The 9,542-nt window shown below is 51.3% G+C and overlaps 54 non-coding genes across 54 annotated transcripts; all 54 read right to left on the reverse strand.

The window, feature by feature from the left end:
• Positions 1 to 4: 4 nt before the first annotated feature.
• LOC141383791 (5S ribosomal RNA) lies at positions 5 to 123 on the reverse strand. Its single transcript, XR_012404829.1, has one exon. It is a non-coding gene; the product is annotated as a 5S ribosomal RNA (ribosomal RNA).
• Positions 124 to 181: 58 nt separating this feature from the next.
• Positions 182 to 300, reverse strand: LOC141383793 (5S ribosomal RNA). Its single transcript, XR_012404833.1, has one exon. It is a non-coding gene; the product is annotated as a 5S ribosomal RNA (ribosomal RNA).
• A 58-nt stretch (positions 301 to 358) lies between these two features.
• Positions 359 to 477, reverse strand: LOC141383797 (5S ribosomal RNA). Its single transcript, XR_012404840.1, has one exon. It is a non-coding gene; the product is annotated as a 5S ribosomal RNA (ribosomal RNA).
• A 58-nt stretch (positions 478 to 535) lies between these two features.
• On the reverse strand, positions 536 to 654 carry LOC141383802 (5S ribosomal RNA). The gene has a single exon (XR_012404849.1). It is a non-coding gene; the product is annotated as a 5S ribosomal RNA (ribosomal RNA).
• Positions 655 to 712: 58 nt separating this feature from the next.
• LOC141383806 (5S ribosomal RNA) lies at positions 713 to 831 on the reverse strand. Its single transcript, XR_012404854.1, has one exon. It is a non-coding gene; the product is annotated as a 5S ribosomal RNA (ribosomal RNA).
• A 58-nt stretch (positions 832 to 889) lies between these two features.
• Positions 890 to 1,008, reverse strand: LOC141383811 (5S ribosomal RNA). The gene has a single exon (XR_012404861.1). It is a non-coding gene; the product is annotated as a 5S ribosomal RNA (ribosomal RNA).
• A 58-nt stretch (positions 1,009 to 1,066) lies between these two features.
• On the reverse strand, positions 1,067 to 1,185 carry LOC141383817 (5S ribosomal RNA). The gene has a single exon (XR_012404868.1). It is a non-coding gene; the product is annotated as a 5S ribosomal RNA (ribosomal RNA).
• A 58-nt stretch (positions 1,186 to 1,243) lies between these two features.
• On the reverse strand, positions 1,244 to 1,362 carry LOC141383822 (5S ribosomal RNA). The gene has a single exon (XR_012404876.1). It is a non-coding gene; the product is annotated as a 5S ribosomal RNA (ribosomal RNA).
• Positions 1,363 to 1,420: 58 nt separating this feature from the next.
• LOC141383828 (5S ribosomal RNA) lies at positions 1,421 to 1,539 on the reverse strand. The gene has a single exon (XR_012404882.1). It is a non-coding gene; the product is annotated as a 5S ribosomal RNA (ribosomal RNA).
• A 58-nt stretch (positions 1,540 to 1,597) lies between these two features.
• Positions 1,598 to 1,716, reverse strand: LOC141383836 (5S ribosomal RNA). Its single transcript, XR_012404891.1, has one exon. It is a non-coding gene; the product is annotated as a 5S ribosomal RNA (ribosomal RNA).
• Positions 1,717 to 1,774: 58 nt separating this feature from the next.
• Positions 1,775 to 1,893, reverse strand: LOC141383839 (5S ribosomal RNA). The gene has a single exon (XR_012404894.1). It is a non-coding gene; the product is annotated as a 5S ribosomal RNA (ribosomal RNA).
• Positions 1,894 to 1,951: 58 nt separating this feature from the next.
• Positions 1,952 to 2,070, reverse strand: LOC141383843 (5S ribosomal RNA). The gene has a single exon (XR_012404898.1). It is a non-coding gene; the product is annotated as a 5S ribosomal RNA (ribosomal RNA).
• Positions 2,071 to 2,128: 58 nt separating this feature from the next.
• LOC141383846 (5S ribosomal RNA) lies at positions 2,129 to 2,247 on the reverse strand. Its single transcript, XR_012404903.1, has one exon. It is a non-coding gene; the product is annotated as a 5S ribosomal RNA (ribosomal RNA).
• Positions 2,248 to 2,305: 58 nt separating this feature from the next.
• Positions 2,306 to 2,424, reverse strand: LOC141383855 (5S ribosomal RNA). The gene has a single exon (XR_012404912.1). It is a non-coding gene; the product is annotated as a 5S ribosomal RNA (ribosomal RNA).
• A 58-nt stretch (positions 2,425 to 2,482) lies between these two features.
• LOC141383864 (5S ribosomal RNA) lies at positions 2,483 to 2,601 on the reverse strand. The gene has a single exon (XR_012404921.1). It is a non-coding gene; the product is annotated as a 5S ribosomal RNA (ribosomal RNA).
• A 58-nt stretch (positions 2,602 to 2,659) lies between these two features.
• Positions 2,660 to 2,778, reverse strand: LOC141383873 (5S ribosomal RNA). The gene has a single exon (XR_012404930.1). It is a non-coding gene; the product is annotated as a 5S ribosomal RNA (ribosomal RNA).
• Positions 2,779 to 2,836: 58 nt separating this feature from the next.
• On the reverse strand, positions 2,837 to 2,955 carry LOC141383876 (5S ribosomal RNA). The gene has a single exon (XR_012404934.1). It is a non-coding gene; the product is annotated as a 5S ribosomal RNA (ribosomal RNA).
• A 58-nt stretch (positions 2,956 to 3,013) lies between these two features.
• On the reverse strand, positions 3,014 to 3,132 carry LOC141383882 (5S ribosomal RNA). Its single transcript, XR_012404941.1, has one exon. It is a non-coding gene; the product is annotated as a 5S ribosomal RNA (ribosomal RNA).
• Positions 3,133 to 3,190: 58 nt separating this feature from the next.
• On the reverse strand, positions 3,191 to 3,309 carry LOC141383888 (5S ribosomal RNA). The gene has a single exon (XR_012404947.1). It is a non-coding gene; the product is annotated as a 5S ribosomal RNA (ribosomal RNA).
• A 58-nt stretch (positions 3,310 to 3,367) lies between these two features.
• Positions 3,368 to 3,486, reverse strand: LOC141383895 (5S ribosomal RNA). Its single transcript, XR_012404954.1, has one exon. It is a non-coding gene; the product is annotated as a 5S ribosomal RNA (ribosomal RNA).
• Positions 3,487 to 3,543: 57 nt separating this feature from the next.
• Positions 3,544 to 3,662, reverse strand: LOC141383899 (5S ribosomal RNA). The gene has a single exon (XR_012404962.1). It is a non-coding gene; the product is annotated as a 5S ribosomal RNA (ribosomal RNA).
• A 58-nt stretch (positions 3,663 to 3,720) lies between these two features.
• LOC141383904 (5S ribosomal RNA) lies at positions 3,721 to 3,839 on the reverse strand. Its single transcript, XR_012404970.1, has one exon. It is a non-coding gene; the product is annotated as a 5S ribosomal RNA (ribosomal RNA).
• A 58-nt stretch (positions 3,840 to 3,897) lies between these two features.
• Positions 3,898 to 4,016, reverse strand: LOC141383909 (5S ribosomal RNA). The gene has a single exon (XR_012404978.1). It is a non-coding gene; the product is annotated as a 5S ribosomal RNA (ribosomal RNA).
• A 58-nt stretch (positions 4,017 to 4,074) lies between these two features.
• On the reverse strand, positions 4,075 to 4,193 carry LOC141383913 (5S ribosomal RNA). The gene has a single exon (XR_012404982.1). It is a non-coding gene; the product is annotated as a 5S ribosomal RNA (ribosomal RNA).
• A 58-nt stretch (positions 4,194 to 4,251) lies between these two features.
• On the reverse strand, positions 4,252 to 4,370 carry LOC141383921 (5S ribosomal RNA). The gene has a single exon (XR_012404989.1). It is a non-coding gene; the product is annotated as a 5S ribosomal RNA (ribosomal RNA).
• A 58-nt stretch (positions 4,371 to 4,428) lies between these two features.
• On the reverse strand, positions 4,429 to 4,547 carry LOC141383927 (5S ribosomal RNA). Its single transcript, XR_012404995.1, has one exon. It is a non-coding gene; the product is annotated as a 5S ribosomal RNA (ribosomal RNA).
• A 58-nt stretch (positions 4,548 to 4,605) lies between these two features.
• On the reverse strand, positions 4,606 to 4,724 carry LOC141383935 (5S ribosomal RNA). Its single transcript, XR_012404996.1, has one exon. It is a non-coding gene; the product is annotated as a 5S ribosomal RNA (ribosomal RNA).
• A 58-nt stretch (positions 4,725 to 4,782) lies between these two features.
• On the reverse strand, positions 4,783 to 4,901 carry LOC141383940 (5S ribosomal RNA). The gene has a single exon (XR_012404997.1). It is a non-coding gene; the product is annotated as a 5S ribosomal RNA (ribosomal RNA).
• Positions 4,902 to 4,959: 58 nt separating this feature from the next.
• LOC141383946 (5S ribosomal RNA) lies at positions 4,960 to 5,078 on the reverse strand. Its single transcript, XR_012404998.1, has one exon. It is a non-coding gene; the product is annotated as a 5S ribosomal RNA (ribosomal RNA).
• A 58-nt stretch (positions 5,079 to 5,136) lies between these two features.
• Positions 5,137 to 5,255, reverse strand: LOC141383953 (5S ribosomal RNA). Its single transcript, XR_012404999.1, has one exon. It is a non-coding gene; the product is annotated as a 5S ribosomal RNA (ribosomal RNA).
• A 58-nt stretch (positions 5,256 to 5,313) lies between these two features.
• On the reverse strand, positions 5,314 to 5,432 carry LOC141383954 (5S ribosomal RNA). The gene has a single exon (XR_012405000.1). It is a non-coding gene; the product is annotated as a 5S ribosomal RNA (ribosomal RNA).
• Positions 5,433 to 5,490: 58 nt separating this feature from the next.
• Positions 5,491 to 5,609, reverse strand: LOC141383955 (5S ribosomal RNA). The gene has a single exon (XR_012405001.1). It is a non-coding gene; the product is annotated as a 5S ribosomal RNA (ribosomal RNA).
• Positions 5,610 to 5,667: 58 nt separating this feature from the next.
• Positions 5,668 to 5,786, reverse strand: LOC141383956 (5S ribosomal RNA). The gene has a single exon (XR_012405002.1). It is a non-coding gene; the product is annotated as a 5S ribosomal RNA (ribosomal RNA).
• Positions 5,787 to 5,844: 58 nt separating this feature from the next.
• Positions 5,845 to 5,963, reverse strand: LOC141383957 (5S ribosomal RNA). Its single transcript, XR_012405003.1, has one exon. It is a non-coding gene; the product is annotated as a 5S ribosomal RNA (ribosomal RNA).
• A 58-nt stretch (positions 5,964 to 6,021) lies between these two features.
• On the reverse strand, positions 6,022 to 6,140 carry LOC141383958 (5S ribosomal RNA). The gene has a single exon (XR_012405004.1). It is a non-coding gene; the product is annotated as a 5S ribosomal RNA (ribosomal RNA).
• A 57-nt stretch (positions 6,141 to 6,197) lies between these two features.
• Positions 6,198 to 6,316, reverse strand: LOC141383614 (5S ribosomal RNA). The gene has a single exon (XR_012404639.1). It is a non-coding gene; the product is annotated as a 5S ribosomal RNA (ribosomal RNA).
• A 58-nt stretch (positions 6,317 to 6,374) lies between these two features.
• LOC141383959 (5S ribosomal RNA) lies at positions 6,375 to 6,493 on the reverse strand. Its single transcript, XR_012405005.1, has one exon. It is a non-coding gene; the product is annotated as a 5S ribosomal RNA (ribosomal RNA).
• Positions 6,494 to 6,551: 58 nt separating this feature from the next.
• On the reverse strand, positions 6,552 to 6,670 carry LOC141383960 (5S ribosomal RNA). Its single transcript, XR_012405006.1, has one exon. It is a non-coding gene; the product is annotated as a 5S ribosomal RNA (ribosomal RNA).
• Positions 6,671 to 6,728: 58 nt separating this feature from the next.
• On the reverse strand, positions 6,729 to 6,847 carry LOC141383961 (5S ribosomal RNA). Its single transcript, XR_012405007.1, has one exon. It is a non-coding gene; the product is annotated as a 5S ribosomal RNA (ribosomal RNA).
• A 58-nt stretch (positions 6,848 to 6,905) lies between these two features.
• Positions 6,906 to 7,024, reverse strand: LOC141383962 (5S ribosomal RNA). The gene has a single exon (XR_012405008.1). It is a non-coding gene; the product is annotated as a 5S ribosomal RNA (ribosomal RNA).
• A 58-nt stretch (positions 7,025 to 7,082) lies between these two features.
• On the reverse strand, positions 7,083 to 7,201 carry LOC141383963 (5S ribosomal RNA). The gene has a single exon (XR_012405009.1). It is a non-coding gene; the product is annotated as a 5S ribosomal RNA (ribosomal RNA).
• Positions 7,202 to 7,259: 58 nt separating this feature from the next.
• Positions 7,260 to 7,378, reverse strand: LOC141383964 (5S ribosomal RNA). The gene has a single exon (XR_012405010.1). It is a non-coding gene; the product is annotated as a 5S ribosomal RNA (ribosomal RNA).
• A 58-nt stretch (positions 7,379 to 7,436) lies between these two features.
• LOC141383965 (5S ribosomal RNA) lies at positions 7,437 to 7,555 on the reverse strand. Its single transcript, XR_012405011.1, has one exon. It is a non-coding gene; the product is annotated as a 5S ribosomal RNA (ribosomal RNA).
• Positions 7,556 to 7,613: 58 nt separating this feature from the next.
• On the reverse strand, positions 7,614 to 7,732 carry LOC141383966 (5S ribosomal RNA). The gene has a single exon (XR_012405012.1). It is a non-coding gene; the product is annotated as a 5S ribosomal RNA (ribosomal RNA).
• A 58-nt stretch (positions 7,733 to 7,790) lies between these two features.
• LOC141383967 (5S ribosomal RNA) lies at positions 7,791 to 7,909 on the reverse strand. The gene has a single exon (XR_012405013.1). It is a non-coding gene; the product is annotated as a 5S ribosomal RNA (ribosomal RNA).
• Positions 7,910 to 7,967: 58 nt separating this feature from the next.
• LOC141383968 (5S ribosomal RNA) lies at positions 7,968 to 8,086 on the reverse strand. The gene has a single exon (XR_012405014.1). It is a non-coding gene; the product is annotated as a 5S ribosomal RNA (ribosomal RNA).
• Positions 8,087 to 8,144: 58 nt separating this feature from the next.
• On the reverse strand, positions 8,145 to 8,263 carry LOC141383969 (5S ribosomal RNA). The gene has a single exon (XR_012405015.1). It is a non-coding gene; the product is annotated as a 5S ribosomal RNA (ribosomal RNA).
• Positions 8,264 to 8,321: 58 nt separating this feature from the next.
• LOC141383970 (5S ribosomal RNA) lies at positions 8,322 to 8,440 on the reverse strand. The gene has a single exon (XR_012405016.1). It is a non-coding gene; the product is annotated as a 5S ribosomal RNA (ribosomal RNA).
• A 58-nt stretch (positions 8,441 to 8,498) lies between these two features.
• LOC141383971 (5S ribosomal RNA) lies at positions 8,499 to 8,617 on the reverse strand. Its single transcript, XR_012405017.1, has one exon. It is a non-coding gene; the product is annotated as a 5S ribosomal RNA (ribosomal RNA).
• Positions 8,618 to 8,675: 58 nt separating this feature from the next.
• LOC141383972 (5S ribosomal RNA) lies at positions 8,676 to 8,794 on the reverse strand. The gene has a single exon (XR_012405018.1). It is a non-coding gene; the product is annotated as a 5S ribosomal RNA (ribosomal RNA).
• Positions 8,795 to 8,852: 58 nt separating this feature from the next.
• LOC141383973 (5S ribosomal RNA) lies at positions 8,853 to 8,971 on the reverse strand. Its single transcript, XR_012405019.1, has one exon. It is a non-coding gene; the product is annotated as a 5S ribosomal RNA (ribosomal RNA).
• A 57-nt stretch (positions 8,972 to 9,028) lies between these two features.
• LOC141383974 (5S ribosomal RNA) lies at positions 9,029 to 9,147 on the reverse strand. The gene has a single exon (XR_012405020.1). It is a non-coding gene; the product is annotated as a 5S ribosomal RNA (ribosomal RNA).
• A 58-nt stretch (positions 9,148 to 9,205) lies between these two features.
• Positions 9,206 to 9,324, reverse strand: LOC141383975 (5S ribosomal RNA). The gene has a single exon (XR_012405021.1). It is a non-coding gene; the product is annotated as a 5S ribosomal RNA (ribosomal RNA).
• A 58-nt stretch (positions 9,325 to 9,382) lies between these two features.
• On the reverse strand, positions 9,383 to 9,501 carry LOC141383976 (5S ribosomal RNA). The gene has a single exon (XR_012405022.1). It is a non-coding gene; the product is annotated as a 5S ribosomal RNA (ribosomal RNA).
• Between the last annotated feature and the right edge of the window lie 41 nt (positions 9,502 to 9,542).

Here is a 9,542-nt window from a genome sequence, read left to right on the forward strand (position 1 = left end):
GAAAAGCTTACAGCACCTGGTATTCCCAGGCGGTCTCCCATCCAAGTACTAACCAGGCCCGACCCTGCTTTACTTCCGAGTTCAGATGAGATCGGGCATTTCCAGGGTGGTATGGCCGTAAGCGAAAGAGGMTGTCAAGCGTTGGCTATTTAAATCAGCTGCCAAATGAAGCACTTCGAAAAGCTTACAGCACCTGGTATTCCCAGGCGGTCTCCCATCCAAGTACTAACCAGGCCCGACCCTGCTTTACTTCCGAGTTCAGATGAGATCGGGCATTTCCAGGGTGGTATGGCCGTAAGCGAAAGAGGMTGTCAAGCGTTGGCTATTTAAATCAGCTGCCAAATGAAGCACTTCGAAAAGCTTACAGCACCTGGTATTCCCAGGCGGTCTCCCATCCAAGTACTAACCAGGCCCGACCCTGCTTTACTTCCGAGTTCAGATGAGATCGGGCATTTCCAGGGTGGTATGGCCGTAAGCGAAAGAGGMTGTCAAGCGTTGGCTATTTAAATCAGCTGCCAAATGAAGCACTTCGAAAAGCTTACAGCACCTGGTATTCCCAGGCGGTCTCCCATCCAAGTACTAACCAGGCCCGACCCTGCTTTACTTCCGAGTTCAGATGAGATCGGGCATTTCCAGGGTGGTATGGCCGTAAGCGAAAGAGGMTGTCAAGCGTTGGCTATTTAAATCAGCTGCCAAATGAAGCACTTCGAAAAGCTTACAGCACCTGGTATTCCCAGGCGGTCTCCCATCCAAGTACTAACCAGGCCCGACCCTGCTTTACTTCCGAGTTCAGATGAGATCGGGCATTTCCAGGGTGGTATGGCCGTAAGCGAAAGAGGMTGTCAAGCGTTGGCTATTTAAATCAGCTGCCAAATGAAGCACTTCGAAAAGCTTACAGCACCTGGTATTCCCAGGCGGTCTCCCATCCAAGTACTAACCAGGCCCGACCCTGCTTTACTTCCGAGTTCAGATGAGATCGGGCATTTCCAGGGTGGTATGGCCGTAAGCGAAAGAGGMTGTCAAGCGTTGGCTATTTAAATCAGCTGCCAAATGAAGCACTTCGAAAAGCTTACAGCACCTGGTATTCCCAGGCGGTCTCCCATCCAAGTACTAACCAGGCCCGACCCTGCTTTACTTCCGAGTTCAGATGAGATCGGGCATTTCCAGGGTGGTATGGCCGTAAGCGAAAGAGGMTGTCAAGCGTTGGCTATTTAAATCAGCTGCCAAATGAAGCACTTCGAAAAGCTTACAGCACCTGGTATTCCCAGGCGGTCTCCCATCCAAGTACTAACCAGGCCCGACCCTGCTTTACTTCCGAGTTCAGATGAGATCGGGCATTTCCAGGGTGGTATGGCCGTAAGCGAAAGAGGMTGTCAAGCGTTGGCTATTTAAATCAGCTGCCAAATGAAGCACTTCGAAAAGCTTACAGCACCTGGTATTCCCAGGCGGTCTCCCATCCAAGTACTAACCAGGCCCGACCCTGCTTTACTTCCGAGTTCAGATGAGATCGGGCATTTCCAGGGTGGTATGGCCGTAAGCGAAAGAGGMTGTCAAGCGTTGGCTATTTAAATCAGCTGCCAAATGAAGCACTTCGAAAAGCTTACAGCACCTGGTATTCCCAGGCGGTCTCCCATCCAAGTACTAACCAGGCCCGACCCTGCTTTACTTCCGAGTTCAGATGAGATCGGGCATTTCCAGGGTGGTATGGCCGTAAGCGAAAGAGGMTGTCAAGCGTTGGCTATTTAAATCAGCTGCCAAATGAAGCACTTCGAAAAGCTTACAGCACCTGGTATTCCCAGGCGGTCTCCCATCCAAGTACTAACCAGGCCCGACCCTGCTTTACTTCCGAGTTCAGATGAGATCGGGCATTTCCAGGGTGGTATGGCCGTAAGCGAAAGAGGMTGTCAAGCGTTGGCTATTTAAATCAGCTGCCAAATGAAGCACTTCGAAAAGCTTACAGCACCTGGTATTCCCAGGCGGTCTCCCATCCAAGTACTAACCAGGCCCGACCCTGCTTTACTTCCGAGTTCAGATGAGATCGGGCATTTCCAGGGTGGTATGGCCGTAAGCGAAAGAGGMTGTCAAGCGTTGGCTATTTAAATCAGCTGCCAAATGAAGCACTTCGAAAAGCTTACAGCACCTGGTATTCCCAGGCGGTCTCCCATCCAAGTACTAACCAGGCCCGACCCTGCTTTACTTCCGAGTTCAGATGAGATCGGGCATTTCCAGGGTGGTATGGCCGTAAGCGAAAGAGGMTGTCAAGCGTTGGCTATTTAAATCAGCTGCCAAATGAAGCACTTCGAAAAGCTTACAGCACCTGGTATTCCCAGGCGGTCTCCCATCCAAGTACTAACCAGGCCCGACCCTGCTTTACTTCCGAGTTCAGATGAGATCGGGCATTTCCAGGGTGGTATGGCCGTAAGCGAAAGAGGMTGTCAAGCGTTGGCTATTTAAATCAGCTGCCAAATGAAGCACTTCGAAAAGCTTACAGCACCTGGTATTCCCAGGCGGTCTCCCATCCAAGTACTAACCAGGCCCGACCCTGCTTTACTTCCGAGTTCAGATGAGATCGGGCATTTCCAGGGTGGTATGGCCGTAAGCGAAAGAGGMTGTCAAGCGTTGGCTATTTAAATCAGCTGCCAAATGAAGCACTTCGAAAAGCTTACAGCACCTGGTATTCCCAGGCGGTCTCCCATCCAAGTACTAACCAGGCCCGACCCTGCTTTACTTCCGAGTTCAGATGAGATCGGGCATTTCCAGGGTGGTATGGCCGTAAGCGAAAGAGGMTGTCAAGCGTTGGCTATTTAAATCAGCTGCCAAATGAAGCACTTCGAAAAGCTTACAGCACCTGGTATTCCCAGGCGGTCTCCCATCCAAGTACTAACCAGGCCCGACCCTGCTTTACTTCCGAGTTCAGATGAGATCGGGCATTTCCAGGGTGGTATGGCCGTAAGCGAAAGAGGMTGTCAAGCGTTGGCTATTTAAATCAGCTGCCAAATGAAGCACTTCGAAAAGCTTACAGCACCTGGTATTCCCAGGCGGTCTCCCATCCAAGTACTAACCAGGCCCGACCCTGCTTTACTTCCGAGTTCAGATGAGATCGGGCATTTCCAGGGTGGTATGGCCGTAAGCGAAAGAGGMTGTCAAGCGTTGGCTATTTAAATCAGCTGCCAAATGAAGCACTTCGAAAAGCTTACAGCACCTGGTATTCCCAGGCGGTCTCCCATCCAAGTACTAACCAGGCCCGACCCTGCTTTACTTCCGAGTTCAGATGAGATCGGGCATTTCCAGGGTGGTATGGCCGTAAGCGAAAGAGGMTGTCAAGCGTTGGCTATTTAAATCAGCTGCCAAATGAAGCACTTCGAAAAGCTTACAGCACCTGGTATTCCCAGGCGGTCTCCCATCCAAGTACTAACCAGGCCCGACCCTGCTTTACTTCCGAGTTCAGATGAGATCGGGCATTTCCAGGGTGGTATGGCCGTAAGCGAAAGAGGMTGTCAAGCGTTGGCTATTTAAATCAGCTGCCAAATGAAGCACTTCGAAAGCTTACAGCACCTGGTATTCCCAGGCGGTCTCCCATCCAAGTACTAACCAGGCCCGACCCTGCTTTACTTCCGAGTTCAGATGAGATCGGGCATTTCCAGGGTGGTATGGCCGTAAGCGAAAGAGGMTGTCAAGCGTTGGCTATTTAAATCAGCTGCCAAATGAAGCACTTCGAAAAGCTTACAGCACCTGGTATTCCCAGGCGGTCTCCCATCCAAGTACTAACCAGGCCCGACCCTGCTTTACTTCCGAGTTCAGATGAGATCGGGCATTTCCAGGGTGGTATGGCCGTAAGCGAAAGAGGMTGTCAAGCGTTGGCTATTTAAATCAGCTGCCAAATGAAGCACTTCGAAAAGCTTACAGCACCTGGTATTCCCAGGCGGTCTCCCATCCAAGTACTAACCAGGCCCGACCCTGCTTTACTTCCGAGTTCAGATGAGATCGGGCATTTCCAGGGTGGTATGGCCGTAAGCGAAAGAGGMTGTCAAGCGTTGGCTATTTAAATCAGCTGCCAAATGAAGCACTTCGAAAAGCTTACAGCACCTGGTATTCCCAGGCGGTCTCCCATCCAAGTACTAACCAGGCCCGACCCTGCTTTACTTCCGAGTTCAGATGAGATCGGGCATTTCCAGGGTGGTATGGCCGTAAGCGAAAGAGGCTGTCAAGCGTTGGCTATTTAAATCAGCTGCCAAATGAAGCACTTCGAAAAGCTTACAGCACCTGGTATTCCCAGGCGGTCTCCCATCCAAGTACTAACCAGGCCCGACCCTGCTTTACTTCCGAGTTCAGATGAGATCGGGCATTTCCAGGGTGGTATGGCCGTAAGCGAAAGAGGCTGTCAAGCGTTGGCTATTTAAATCAGCTGCCAAATGAAGCACTTCGAAAAGCTTACAGCACCTGGTATTCCCAGGCGGTCTCCCATCCAAGTACTAACCAGGCCCGACCCTGCTTTACTTCCGAGTTCAGATGAGATCGGGCATTTCCAGGGTGGTATGGCCGTAAGCGAAAGAGGCTGTCAAGCGTTGGCTATTTAAATCAGCTGCCAAATGAAGCACTTCGAAAAGCTTACAGCACCTGGTATTCCCAGGCGGTCTCCCATCCAAGTACTAACCAGGCCCGACCCTGCTTTACTTCCGAGTTCAGATGAGATCGGGCATTTCCAGGGTGGTATGGCCGTAAGCGAAAGAGGCTGTCAAGCGTTGGCTATTTAAATCAGCTGCCAAATGAAGCACTTCGAAAAGCTTACAGCACCTGGTATTCCCAGGCGGTCTCCCATCCAAGTACTAACCAGGCCCGACCCTGCTTTACTTCCGAGTTCAGATGAGATCGGGCATTTCCAGGGTGGTATGGCCGTAAGCGAAAGAGGCTGTCAAGCGTTGGCTATTTAAATCAGCTGCCAAATGAAGCACTTCGAAAAGCTTACAGCACCTGGTATTCCCAGGCGGTCTCCCATCCAAGTACTAACCAGGCCCGACCCTGCTTTACTTCCGAGTTCAGATGAGATCGGGCATTTCCAGGGTGGTATGGCCGTAAGCGAAAGAGGCTGTCAAGCGTTGGCTATTTAAATCAGCTGCCAAATGAAGCACTTCGAAAAGCTTACAGCACCTGGTATTCCCAGGCGGTCTCCCATCCAAGTACTAACCAGGCCCGACCCTGCTTTACTTCCGAGTTCAGATGAGATCGGGCATTTCCAGGGTGGTATGGCCGTAAGCGAAAGAGGCTGTCAAGCGTTGGCTATTTAAATCAGCTGCCAAATGAAGCACTTCGAAAAGCTTACAGCACCTGGTATTCCCAGGCGGTCTCCCATCCAAGTACTAACCAGGCCCGACCCTGCTTTACTTCCGAGTTCAGATGAGATCGGGCATTTCCAGGGTGGTATGGCCGTAAGCGAAAGAGGCTGTCAAGCGTTGGCTATTTAAATCAGCTGCCAAATGAAGCACTTCGAAAAGCTTACAGCACCTGGTATTCCCAGGCGGTCTCCCATCCAAGTACTAACCAGGCCCGACCCTGCTTTACTTCCGAGTTCAGATGAGATCGGGCATTTCCAGGGTGGTATGGCCGTAAGCGAAAGAGGCTGTCAAGCGTTGGCTATTTAAATCAGCTGCCAAATGAAGCACTTCGAAAAGCTTACAGCACCTGGTATTCCCAGGCGGTCTCCCATCCAAGTACTAACCAGGCCCGACCCTGCTTTACTTCCGAGTTCAGATGAGATCGGGCATTTCCAGGGTGGTATGGCCGTAAGCGAAAGAGGCTGTCAAGCGTTGGCTATTTAAATCAGCTGCCAAATGAAGCACTTCGAAAAGCTTACAGCACCTGGTATTCCCAGGCGGTCTCCCATCCAAGTACTAACCAGGCCCGACCCTGCTTTACTTCCGAGTTCAGATGAGATCGGGCATTTCCAGGGTGGTATGGCCGTAAGCGAAAGAGGCTGTCAAGCGTTGGCTATTTAAATCAGCTGCCAAATGAAGCACTTCGAAAAGCTTACAGCACCTGGTATTCCCAGGCGGTCTCCCATCCAAGTACTAACCAGGCCCGACCCTGCTTTACTTCCGAGTTCAGATGAGATCGGGCATTTCCAGGGTGGTATGGCCGTAAGCGAAAGAGGCTGTCAAGCGTTGGCTATTTAAATCAGCTGCCAAATGAAGCACTTCGAAAGCTTACAGCACCTGGTATTCCCAGGCGGTCTCCCATCCAAGTACTAACCAGGCCCGACCCTGCTTTACTTCCGAGTTCAGATGAGATCGGGCATTTCCAGGGTGGTATGGCCGTAAGGGAAAGAGGCTGTCAAGCGTTGGCTATTTAAATCAGCTGCCAAATGAAGCACTTCGAAAAGCTTACAGCACCTGGTATTCCCAGGCGGTCTCCCATCCAAGTACTAACCAGGCCCGACCCTGCTTTACTTCCGAGTTCAGATGAGATCGGGCATTTCCAGGGTGGTATGGCCGTAAGCGAAAGAGGCTGTCAAGCGTTGGCTATTTAAATCAGCTGCCAAATGAAGCACTTCGAAAAGCTTACAGCACCTGGTATTCCCAGGCGGTCTCCCATCCAAGTACTAACCAGGCCCGACCCTGCTTTACTTCCGAGTTCAGATGAGATCGGGCATTTCCAGGGTGGTATGGCCGTAAGCGAAAGAGGCTGTCAAGCGTTGGCTATTTAAATCAGCTGCCAAATGAAGCACTTCGAAAAGCTTACAGCACCTGGTATTCCCAGGCGGTCTCCCATCCAAGTACTAACCAGGCCCGACCCTGCTTTACTTCCGAGTTCAGATGAGATCGGGCATTTCCAGGGTGGTATGGCCGTAAGCGAAAGAGGCTGTCAAGCGTTGGCTATTTAAATCAGCTGCCAAATGAAGCACTTCGAAAAGCTTACAGCACCTGGTATTCCCAGGCGGTCTCCCATCCAAGTACTAACCAGGCCCGACCCTGCTTTACTTCCGAGTTCAGATGAGATCGGGCATTTCCAGGGTGGTATGGCCGTAAGCGAAAGAGGCTGTCAAGCGTTGGCTATTTAAATCAGCTGCCAAATGAAGCACTTCGAAAAGCTTACAGCACCTGGTATTCCCAGGCGGTCTCCCATCCAAGTACTAACCAGGCCCGACCCTGCTTTACTTCCGAGTTCAGATGAGATCGGGCATTTCCAGGGTGGTATGGCCGTAAGCGAAAGAGGCTGTCAAGCGTTGGCTATTTAAATCAGCTGCCAAATGAAGCACTTCGAAAAGCTTACAGCACCTGGTATTCCCAGGCGGTCTCCCATCCAAGTACTAACCAGGCCCGACCCTGCTTTACTTCCGAGTTCAGATGAGATCGGGCATTTCCAGGGTGGTATGGCCGTAAGCGAAAGAGGCTGTCAAGCGTTGGCTATTTAAATCAGCTGCCAAATGAAGCACTTCGAAAAGCTTACAGCACCTGGTATTCCCAGGCGGTCTCCCATCCAAGTACTAACCAGGCCCGACCCTGCTTTACTTCCGAGTTCAGATGAGATCGGGCATTTCCAGGGTGGTATGGCCGTAAGCGAAAGAGGCTGTCAAGCGTTGGCTATTTAAATCAGCTGCCAAATGAAGCACTTCGAAAAGCTTACAGCACCTGGTATTCCCAGGCGGTCTCCCATCCAAGTACTAACCAGGCCCGACCCTGCTTTACTTCCGAGTTCAGATGAGATCGGGCATTTCCAGGGTGGTATGGCCGTAAGCGAAAGAGGCTGTCAAGCGTTGGCTATTTAAATCAGCTGCCAAATGAAGCACTTCGAAAAGCTTACAGCACCTGGTATTCCCAGGCGGTCTCCCATCCAAGTACTAACCAGGCCCGACCCTGCTTTACTTCCGAGTTCAGATGAGATCGGGCATTTCCAGGGTGGTATGGCCGTAAGCGAAAGAGGCTGTCAAGCGTTGGCTATTTAAATCAGCTGCCAAATGAAGCACTTCGAAAAGCTTACAGCACCTGGTATTCCCAGGCGGTCTCCCATCCAAGTACTAACCAGGCCCGACCCTGCTTTACTTCCGAGTTCAGATGAGATCGGGCATTTCCAGGGTGGTATGGCCGTAAGCGAAAGAGGCTGTCAAGCGTTGGCTATTTAAATCAGCTGCCAAATGAAGCACTTCGAAAAGCTTACAGCACCTGGTATTCCCAGGCGGTCTCCCATCCAAGTACTAACCAGGCCCGACCCTGCTTTACTTCCGAGTTCAGATGAGATCGGGCATTTCCAGGGTGGTATGGCCGTAAGCGAAAGAGGCTGTCAAGCGTTGGCTATTTAAATCAGCTGCCAAATGAAGCACTTCGAAAAGCTTACAGCACCTGGTATTCCCAGGCGGTCTCCCATCCAAGTACTAACCAGGCCCGACCCTGCTTTACTTCCGAGTTCAGATGAGATCGGGCATTTCCAGGGTGGTATGGCCGTAAGCGAAAGAGGCTGTCAAGCGTTGGCTATTTAAATCAGCTGCCAAATGAAGCACTTCGAAAAGCTTACAGCACCTGGTATTCCCAGGCGGTCTCCCATCCAAGTACTAACCAGGCCCGACCCTGCTTTACTTCCGAGTTCAGATGAGATCGGGCATTTCCAGGGTGGTATGGCCGTAAGCGAAAGAGGCTGTCAAGCGTTGGCTATTTAAATCAGCTGCCAAATGAAGCACTTCGAAAAGCTTACAGCACCTGGTATTCCCAGGCGGTCTCCCATCCAAGTACTAACCAGGCCCGACCCTGCTTTACTTCCGAGTTCAGATGAGATCGGGCATTTCCAGGGTGGTATGGCCGTAAGCGAAAGAGGCTGTCAAGCGTTGGCTATTTAAATCAGCTGCCAAATGAAGCACTTCGAAAAGCTTACAGCACCTGGTATTCCCAGGCGGTCTCCCATCCAAGTACTAACCAGGCCCGACCCTGCTTTACTTCCGAGTTCAGATGAGATCGGGCATTTCCAGGGTGGTATGGCCGTAAGCGAAAGAGGCTGTCAAGCGTTGGCTATTTAAATCAGCTGCCAAATGAAGCACTTCGAAAGCTTACAGCACCTGGTATTCCCAGGCGGTCTCCCATCCAAGTACTAACCAGGCCCGACCCTGCTTTACTTCCGAGTTCAGATGAGATCGGGCATTTCCAGGGTGGTATGGCCGTAAGCGAAAGAGGCTGTCAAGCGTTGGCTATTTAAATCAGCTGCCAAATGAAGCACTTCGAAAAGCTTACAGCACCTGGTATTCCCAGGCGGTCTCCCATCCAAGTACTAACCAGGCCCGACCCTGCTTTACTTCCGAGTTCAGATGAGATCGGGCATTTCCAGGGTGGTATGGCCGTAAGCGAAAGAGGCTGTCAAGCGTTGGCTATTTAAATCAGCTGCCAAATGAAGCACTTCGAAAAGCTTACAGCACCTGGTATTCCCAGGCGGTCTCCCATCCAAGTACTAACCAGGCCCGACCCTGCTTTACTTCCGAGTTCAGATGAGATCGGGCATTTCCAGGGTGGTATGGCCGTAAGCGAAAGAGGCTGTCAAGCGTTGGCTATTTAAATCAGCTGCCA

The sequence above is a fragment of the Danio rerio genome, chromosome 4 (assembly GCF_049306965.1).
Source record: "Danio rerio strain Tuebingen ecotype United States chromosome 4, GRCz12tu, whole genome shotgun sequence".
NCBI classification, from domain to species: domain Eukaryota; kingdom Metazoa; phylum Chordata; class Actinopteri; order Cypriniformes; family Danionidae; genus Danio; species Danio rerio.